The following is an 8,071-nucleotide window of genomic DNA, read 5'->3' as shown; positions in this document are numbered from 1 at the left end:
TAAAATTCCTACCCATCCTTGGCACAGAAGACCTCCCCCTTCTCAGTCTCCACATGCTTGGTTTGTATCTGTCATGACATCATCCTTATCAGTTTGATATTTTTTGTGAGTGTGTAAATGTATCAGGATGGGAGCTGTGTTCTGTCAAGATTTCATGCAACTTCTCACACAACATCTGGCACCCAAGAGGGGCCAAGAGATGTCCATTGAATAAGTGAACCCATGAATTCGTTGGTTGAGTTGGGTTTTGCCAAAGCAGATGTTCCTTCTGCCATTTATGTAATCACGTTTAGTTTCTTAATAGAGTTCCCTGATATTTGGGCAAAGTTTATTGCATCATAAAGCTTTTAATTATAGGTAAGCAAGGTTTTTTAATAGGTTGGTGGGAGCGATCTATTTTTTTTTTTTTTCTATTGGTGGCAATCCAAACTGCCAACTCGGGGGCTGCCTATGATACTGATGTCCTCTTGGCCAGGAGATGATCAGAATGGTGTGTGTACCCGTTAGCCCAGGATCAGCCTAGGATCAGGTTGGTGCTTGTGGCTGTCAGGCTGTGTTCTGCAGAGAAGGTGTTTGATGGGGAGGACAGAGCCCTTCCCAAAAGATGACACCGTTGACAACCCAGGGCAGGTGCCACCGGTGTCCTTCCATCATGTCCAGAAATAGCAGGTGTTTCTTTACACTGCACTGTCCTCATTTCTACACACGAACGGGATGGATACCTACGGATTCTTCCATTCATGGAACTCACTCGTCCCTTCAGTCCTCCAGTCCCTCTGGCCAAAGAAAGAACTCTTTCCACCTCGCCGGTGCCTCACCCTCACTGGTTAATACGTTGCCATCGGTGGATGGGGTCACTGCTGCCCAGCCTGGGAGGAGGTCTCCCTTGTTTGCTGCCCTCGTTGCTGGGGCAATAGCACTGTGTCCTAGGACAGAGAGAAAGAACTCAGAGGGATTGTCTTATCTTGTTTTGAGATGATACGATGCCTCTCGGAGTGGAACTGTAGCTTTTAAATGCCCAGGCAGTCAACGGCTCACTGTCTGTTGCCTTTGTCCACACCACTGCTTGAAGGGGGTCATCAGGGACATGACTGTGATGGGGGTAACGCGGAAGGGCAGCACTAACTCTGCTGGAGACTGAGCAGAATAGAATAGACACTTGTCCTCTGATGAGTAGGCGTAAGGGACTCCTGAGCTGACTTCCTAGTGGACATTGTTACAACGCCCATGTCACCCACTCATGCCTTTGGCTCTTAATACAACATGCTTCCCAGAATTGAGTCCTTTCCCTCCAGCTTAATAAAATCGGATATGGCATGGGCCAAAAAAAAAAAAAAAAAAGACTCCCACAAACAAGTGCCATGGATTCCATTTAGGGTTTCTGGAAGCATAGACACCAGAGAGCAAAGGGATTCTTTAAAGACCTTTTTTAAAGTCCTGCGGATTAAAATAAGACAGAACCAAAAATCAGCAGTGAGTTCTCTCCCCAGATCAAACAAAACCACTAGTAGAATTCCAAGATATAAAGTAAAATTTCAAAGCCAAGCTGGTTGGGTTGTCAGAGGAATTTGGTGTTATTTTGTTTTGAAAGATTGTATTTATTTATTTATTTGAGAGAGAAAGAGAGAGAGCGCACATGAGTGCATGAGGGGGAAGGGCAGGGGGGAGAGGGTGAAACAGACTCCCCACTGAGCAGGGAGACTGACTTAGGACTCAATCCCAGCACCCTAGGATCATGACCTGAGCAGTAGGCAGATACTTGACCAACAGAGCCACCCAGGCACCCCAGAGTTGGGTGGGGTGTGTGTGTGTGTGTGTGTGTTAGGTACAGGGGGAAGGAAAGATGTGCTTAATCCCAGACCACCAGCCTATCCTTCGCCCCTCATTAAATCTTTGTTTATCATTAAATTAAGTCTGGGGAGGGCCTTAGTCGGTTGAGCATCCAACTCTTGATTTCAGCTTAGGTCATGATCTCAGGGTCATGAGATCAAGCCCCACATTGGGCTCCTCACTCTGCATTGCATCTACTTGGGGTTCTCTCTCTCTCTCTGCCCCTCCCCCCACTCATACACTCAATCCAACCATCCATCAATCTTTAAATCAAATCTTTAAAAATAAATTAATTAAGTCTAGGGGAAAATCAGCTCAGGATGAAAAAAAAAATTCCTTTAATTGAAAGAGGGGGAAACCAAGGCCGGAAGAACTTAGAAGTCTAATAACCCAGAACCAACTGCTAGCAGAGCGAAGCCAGAACCCAGCTCCTGAGTGTTCTTTCCGTTCCTTCCAGAACAGATCTACGTTTGGCATAAATTGGGAAGGAAAGTCAAAGAGGCACAGGGTGAACTTCAGAACAGTTGCTAATAAATGGTGAGAAACACTGGCCTCACCTTCAGCTCAGTGGCTCCTTCTTGGCAAAGAGAGTCAGTTGGTACAAGAGGGCATTCCGCAGCTCTCACGCTCCTGTTTTCCATGTCTGTGGCCTGGCTGGCTTCTAGAGCTTCCCCTCTTTGTGCAGTGAGTGAGTCAGGAAACCAAGGGACAAGAACATTCCAGCATGGGCTGTCAGGATGAAAGGAGATTATCTTTTCCATCAAATCGATATTTACATCTCAAATGGAAACAACCCTAAGAGACCACTCCTAACAATGAAGAACATTCTAACCATCACCCTGTTACGGTTCTGCAACTGCACTCCAGGCCAACATCCTTCTCTGGCATCTGGCCTCCCATAGGCTCTGGGAGCAAGATGAAGAGGAAGGGGAGAGGGAAAAAAAAAAAAATGGCACAGCAGCTGTTGTCACCAAGGGCGAGGAGAACACATGGAAGGCAGCAAACTGCTGCCTCAAAGGCTCATTGAACAGCAGCAGTTGGCACATAGACACACAAAGGTTCAGAATCCAGAATAATAAAGAGTCATTCTGAATCATCCCACAACGTTGGCATTAGAGGGAGAATCAGGAGACTCCGTTTTATTTTATTTTGATTTTTATTGTTTTTTAAAAATTTTATTTCTTTATTTGACAGAGAGAGAGCGAGAGATCACAAGCAGGGGGAACAGCAGGGAGAGGGAGAGGGGGAAGCAGACTCCCCGCTGAGCAGGGAGCCCCATGTGGGACTCGATCCCAGGACCCTCAGATCATGATCTAAGCCGAAAGCAGGTACTTGGCTGACTGAGCTACTCTGCTGCCCAAGTGCTTACAACTTTAAACCATACTTTTCCCCCAGTTTTTTGTCATCAAAGTTCTAAAAAAGCCCCAGTTTTTTGTCATCAAAGTTCTAAAAAAACCCCAGGGCATCCCATAACATTTATTCCTCTTCTACCTGAGAAAAATTGGAAGTTCTATGTGTCACACGTATTTATAGGAAAGTACTTAACCACCGTTGTGTTTGTGAATGATGATGATACGCATTTGGAACCTCCGACAAGTGCCTGTTGCCTGCCTGCCAAGGACCAAGACTGGCTATTTTATGAGCTGCCATATTGCAAAATGCCCCTTTCCAGAAGGAAGCGAAAGTGCATCTCTCAGCCCCACAGCTTGCGGGAGCTCCCCTGATCCCTAAATGATACCGTCCTCTATTCTCTTTTTTTTTTTTTTTTTTAAGATTTTATTTATTTACTTGACAGAGAGAGAGAGAGAGATAACAAGTAGGCAGAGAGGCAGGCAGAGAGAGAGAGAGGAGGAAGCGGGCTGGGGTCCAGGGCAGTGCAAGTCAATGAATCTGATCCCAGCTTGGAGAAAATCCCTTTCGATTCAGCATTCGGCTCAACAGCCAAGATCTTACCCAACATTGAAAGCTGTGTTACTTTATTTATTTATTTTTTTAATAGAGCAAGTGAATTTCAACTCTTGGTCAACATCCTACCAGACTTTTAGTTTTTATTGGAGGGAGCTCCTTCCCATCTCAGGACGGTAGAAGAACTGAAAAAGGTAAATACGGATGGACCAAGTATCTCCAGGCTTCTGTTCATCTTGCTTGTCACTGAATCTATATAGTCTGTATAGTCTGGGGAAAGATCCTGCTTTGTGCCAAGGCTCAAGACACTAGTTCCTCGAGTCTGGCCTTTTTAGGTGCACTATAGACCTACTCTTTTTTGAAATACTAGTAGGGAATGAGCACAGGTCCTACTAAAAGAAACCACATCCTTTTTTTTTTTTTTTTTTTGGATGGGAAGATATTTGCAAATGCATATCTTTATTTAATTTTTTGTTCACTTATTATTAACATATAATATATTATTTGTTTCAGGGGTACAGGTCTGTGATTCATCAGTCATACAGAATTCACAGCCCTCACCGTAGCACATACCCTCCCTAATGCCCGTCACCCCATCACCCTGTCCCCCCCCACAACAACCCTCAGTTTGTCTCCTGAGATTAAGAGTCTCTTATGGTTTGTCTCGCTCTGTGGTTTCATCTTGTTTCATTTTCCCCTTTCTTCCCCTATGATCCTCTGCCTTCTTTCTCAAATTCCATATATCAGTGAGATCATATGATAAAAGTCTTTCTCTGATTCACTTATTTCGCTTAGCATAATAAACTCTCTAGTTCACCCACATCATTGCAAATGGCAAGATTTCATTTTTTGATGTCTGCATTATTCCATTGTGTGTATATATGTATCACATCTCCTTTATCCATTCATCTGTTGATGGACATCGGGGCTCTTTCCATAGTTTGGTTATTGTGGACATTGCTGCTGTAAACATTGGGGTGCAGGTGTCCTTTTGGATCACTACGTTTGTATCTTTGGGGTAAACAGCCAGGAGAGCAATTGCTGGGTCATAGGGTAGCTCTATTTTCAGCCTTTTGAGGAACATCCACGAAGAAGAATCGTGTCCTTCCCACTCAGCTACCAGCCACAAAGAACTTCTAAAGAGCCTGCCTCTCCAGCCTCCCCAACCTCTGAACACCCACCATCATCTCTTCCATCCATTTAGGCTTTAGCGGAAGAAAAAGGCCAGGAGGAGAGGTTATCTGGAAGCCACTTCTTTAGCCCCTGAGGCAAGAGTTTCAAAGGCAGCTACTTTCTTGGAATAAGGGAGGGAAAATATAATCAGAAACAAACAAACAAAAACCCAATTCCTGGCATTCTTTCTGATTTCTCTAAAGTAGCATAAGCAAGACACAAATTAATATTCTTTAAAAAAAAATTGTCTTGCTACAACTCAGTACAAGAGTAAGCTGGGGCCCACTGAATAAGGCTCTGCCTTAGGGGCCGGGCAGCCCTCAGGAGTCTTTTATCTGCTAGTAGATCAAACACAAATTCCTGTGGCAGAGCTGACCTGGCAAGAGCTGCCAGAAAGTGAAAGTGAAACATGATGGAATCCCAGAGATGGAGAGATTCCCTCCCTGGGGCACCTTCTGGAAGACATGATCCTTGACCAGAGGAGTATCACCTTGGAGAGGAGCTGCTATTTCTTCCAGAAGGCAGGGTCCTGGGGCACGGTGCATTTCAGGCCAGAGACAGAAGAACAAAGCCAGTGAGGTAGGAAAGTGTGATTTGGCCAAAGCTCAGGGAGGCCCAAGATCTGAATAGAAGACTCCTTGGGTGGGTGAGGGGCCATTGTGATCACAACAGGAGCTGGGATGTGTTTCCTTCCTTTTCTTCCTTCCTTCCTTCCTTTTAAATATTTTATTTATTCAACAGAGAGAGAGAATGCATACAAGCAAAGGGGAAGAGGGAGAAGCAGACTCCCCACTGAGCAGGGAGCCCAACATGGGTCTCGATCCCAGGACCCCGAGATTGTGACCTGAGCCGAAGGCAGACGTGTTTCTAACAGACTTAACTTCAGACCTGGTTTCGGAAAGAATATTCCCAAGGAACATTGAACATTCCCAATGAACATTTCCAAGAGCGCGTTGACCAATCCACGATGGCAGTGTAAAGACTCCCAACTCCTCTGCCTTATTTTCTCTAGACTGGGGTATAGATGGGATAGGGCTGCTGCTAGGACAGCAGTATCTGCCAACACCTGATGAGCTCTGAACAGAGATGCCTGACACTAACCTCTTAGTGGCTCTTGTCTGTCCTCTTTAGAATACGAGGGCTCTTGATATCTTTTGTTCTCAGCCTTAAGACTCAGTTAGATTCTGGAAGGATGGATAAAGACCCACTTGCCTCCTATTACAAGAATTACAAGGCTGTAATTCTGGTGGAAGAATTTTGCCATGGGCTTGATGGAAGATATTTAGATCTTGGCGCTTTCTTTGGAAAACACCCATGAGTCTATTTGTAAAGTCCTCTGTCTTTGAAGCGATGGAGTGTTTTCCAAGTTTCATCAGGAAAAGAAGAGAAAGAAAAATCACTAGTTTTGCACTGATTAAAATGGTATTATCAGGGGTAGAAAGGTGATGATGATTTTAGTTGCTGTGATCTTTCCGTCATTCCTACATTCATAAATTCAACACATCTCTTGAGCTCCTGTGTAGTGGAAATCTGTTGATTTTCTGCCTAGCATGTAGTCTCCTCTTCCTTCTTTCTTCTCAACAGAATTCTAATTTTCTTTGGTGACCTCAACCCCCACACCAATACGTTTGATTTGGTGGAACTTGTTCCATCCTTGACTCCAGAGGCAAACACATGACTCAGGCCAGGGCAGAGATCATACCCTAGCAAATGGGTCAGGGATGGTCATATGATGCAATCAAAGTCCATGTACCTGGGTCTCTTAACAGCTACAGAGAGACTATGAAGAAATAACCCTTTATCCTTCCAAAATTGAAACTGAAGTCATAAGCCTGGAGACATTAACACCACAAGAGAGAACTCGAGAATTAAAAAAAAAAAAAAAAAATAGAGAGAGCAAGACAGAGTCCTAAAAATCAGTTTGGATCCCTTGATACACCCTTGCCTGAACTCCTGGACCTCACAGTTCCATGACCTTGTTTTGTTCAAGCCAGTGTGGGTTACATTTAGGCAGTTGCATTTGAAGAAGTATGATTTATTTATATATTTATTCATTTATTATTAGTTTTTCTATTTTTGTGTGTTTGAACGAATCTTAATGGAAACAACCTAGAATCCTGATCTGGTGCCATAGGGTCTCACTATAAACACAGCCCTAAAAATTATAACCCTAAATAAGAATAAAGCACAGCCCGGTCCCAGCCTTTACTGTGACATGATAACTCATTGTATCCACTTGGGAAAAAGAAGACTGGTTCCCTGGCCCATCCAAACTGAGGTCCTCAACAGTGTTTTTCTATTGTTTGGTTTTGTTTTTTTTTTTTTAAACTATAACGTCACAACAAGTTGACGGATTTCAGACAGGAAAGTCATAGGGTCACCATTGCACCTTGTTGATTTTCTGTCCTTACTCAATAGTTTTTCTCTTTTGCCAGAGGGCCAAGGTGTCCTAAGCAGAACCATCTGTTTTGGTTTTTCCATTACCTACCAGTGTGTCCTTGGACAAAATATTTCATCTCTGTTTTGCCTAAATATCCTCAACTCTGAAATGGGGTGGTGAGACACAATATTCCTGCCTTAACTTCAAAGATTTCTCTGAAGTAAAAATTATATGTCTGTATCTGCAAACATGATTTAAAAATTGTAAAGCGTAATAAAAACAAAAAGGTGAAAATGTATACTCACATAGTCCAGGCAAAACTTGTTTTTATTTTGAATTGGTTGAACGACCTTACACACTTTGGTCCGTCAGCAAATGTTTAACAGGGTCTCTCAGGGAAGACTACTACCCTGATTTACAGCATTGACAGCTGCCCACGGTGTGAACACTCCCACTTTTGTCAGTTTTCATCCACCAATTAGCTTGCAAAATTCCAGAGTCTCAGCTCCCATGTGTGGACCTGTATGGGCATGACATTGTTCAGGAATACTGGTCAAGCTTAGTCTCATCTGACTCGGTTTCATTTATACTAAGACCTGTTTGGATAAACGCTCACCGAAGTACATTTCATCTTCATGATGGTATGATCTCATTATTTTATATTTATCCATTAGATAAATCTTGCAAAAATTTACAATGGTATGGCTTTTCCTGAAAGGTGCATTGTGAGGGGCACCTGGGTGGCTCAGTTGGTTGAGCCTCTGCCTTCGGCTCCTGTCATGA

At 43.7% G+C, this 8,071-nt stretch overlaps 1 long non-coding RNA gene across 1 annotated transcript; it reads right to left on the bottom strand.

Moving 5' to 3' along the window:
- Positions 1–472: 472 nt before the first annotated feature.
- LOC132028050 (uncharacterized) lies at positions 473–7,653 on the bottom strand. Its single transcript, XR_009407339.1, has 3 exons — positions 7,594–7,653; positions 2,388–2,559; positions 473–926 (listed from the first exon to the last, which is right to left on the bottom strand). It is a non-coding gene; the product is annotated as an uncharacterized LOC132028050 (long non-coding RNA).
- Between the last annotated feature and the right edge of the window lie 418 nt (positions 7,654–8,071).

The sequence above is a fragment of the Mustela nigripes genome, chromosome 12, assembly GCF_022355385.1.
Source record: "Mustela nigripes isolate SB6536 chromosome 12, MUSNIG.SB6536, whole genome shotgun sequence".
Classification (NCBI taxonomy): Eukaryota; Metazoa; Chordata; class Mammalia; order Carnivora; family Mustelidae; genus Mustela; species Mustela nigripes.
Note: the sequence above shows the minus strand (reverse complement) of the source record. Positions and strands in the feature narration are given on the sequence as shown.